Raw genomic sequence first — 1,361 nt, 5'->3', positions numbered from 1 at the left:
TTAGGGATAATCAGCAAAGGTTGATTTGCCCAAGTTTAACCTGATGCCATGAGACTTCATGGGATCCAGAATCAAATATTCAGAACTCTCAGGACAACAGCTTCCCCACTGTACACTATATTTCCACCATTTCTCTTCTGCTGCTAGGACAGGATATATTGAGGGTGATATATTGGACATAATCGCATGAGTATTACTATGCTAGGCTGTTGCTTAACTAATCTGTTTGAGATAGCTCTCCCAATTTTGTCACTAGCTCCCAAATATTTGTGAGCACTGTTTTACTTTTGCCATTTCTGGTGCCTAGGTCATGTTGAGTGGTCAGGCCAATTTTACTCCATTGTTTAAATTTTGTAACATCTGAATACAACTTAGTCACTTGCTAGGCTATGTTAGAGAAATTTAGAACATAAAACACAAAACAGTACAGCACAGTACAGACTCTTTGGCCCATTATGTTATGCTGAGCACTTCTCTTAATCTAAGATCAACCTAACCTACACGCCCCTCAATTTAGTGCCGTCCATGTGCTCGTCCAGCAGCTGTTGAAATGTCCCTAATATCTTTGACTCTACTACTACTATTGGCAGTGCATTCCACATAACCCTTGCACCTTCCTCAAATCACCTTAAAATTATGACCCCTCATGACAGCCATTTCTGCACTGGAGAAAAGTCACTGGCTATCCACTCTATCTATGCCGCTCATTACTTTGTACACCTCTATTAAGTCATCTCTGTTCCTTCTTTCCAGTGTGAAACACCCTAGCTCATTCAAACTCTCTCCTTAAGACAAGTCCTCCAATCCTCCTTTACATTCTCTCTAAAGCATCTCCATCCTTCACATACTGAGGTGACAAAAACTGGACACAATAGATGTAAGTTTGCTCACTGAGCTGGAAGTTTAATTTTCAGACATTTCATCATCATACTCAGTAACATCATCAGTGACCCTCCAGTGAAGCACTAGTAACCGTCTGAGAAAAAGGAAAGGAAAGGACATCACCAATACTGGAAGTGACATAACTACAGGAAATGGCATCACCAACCCAAGGAATCCTAAACACATAGAATAATACCAGTGTTTTTCTGAAGGCTCATTGATGATGTTATTTAGTGTGGTGATGGGATGTCTCAAAATGACTAGTTCAGCGAGCAAACTTACATCCAGAATCTCAATCTGAGGTACACATCTTCTCCAAACTCACTGAACACAATATTCCAAGTGCAGTCTAACCAGAGCTTTGTAGAGGTGCAGCAAAACCTTGGAGCTCTTAAACTCAATCCTAAGAGTCAATTACATTGCATTGGGTCTGGAATCTTATTTGGGGTAAACCAGGTAACGGCAATGGGTTTCCTTCC

The sequence above is a fragment of the Chiloscyllium plagiosum genome, unplaced genomic scaffold (assembly GCF_037043375.1).
Source record: "Chiloscyllium plagiosum isolate Xiang-an unplaced genomic scaffold, Cpla_swu_hap1 HiC_scaffold_6, whole genome shotgun sequence".
NCBI lineage: Eukaryota > Metazoa > Chordata > Chondrichthyes > Orectolobiformes > Hemiscylliidae > Chiloscyllium > Chiloscyllium plagiosum.
This window is presented reverse-complemented; position numbering follows the sequence as displayed.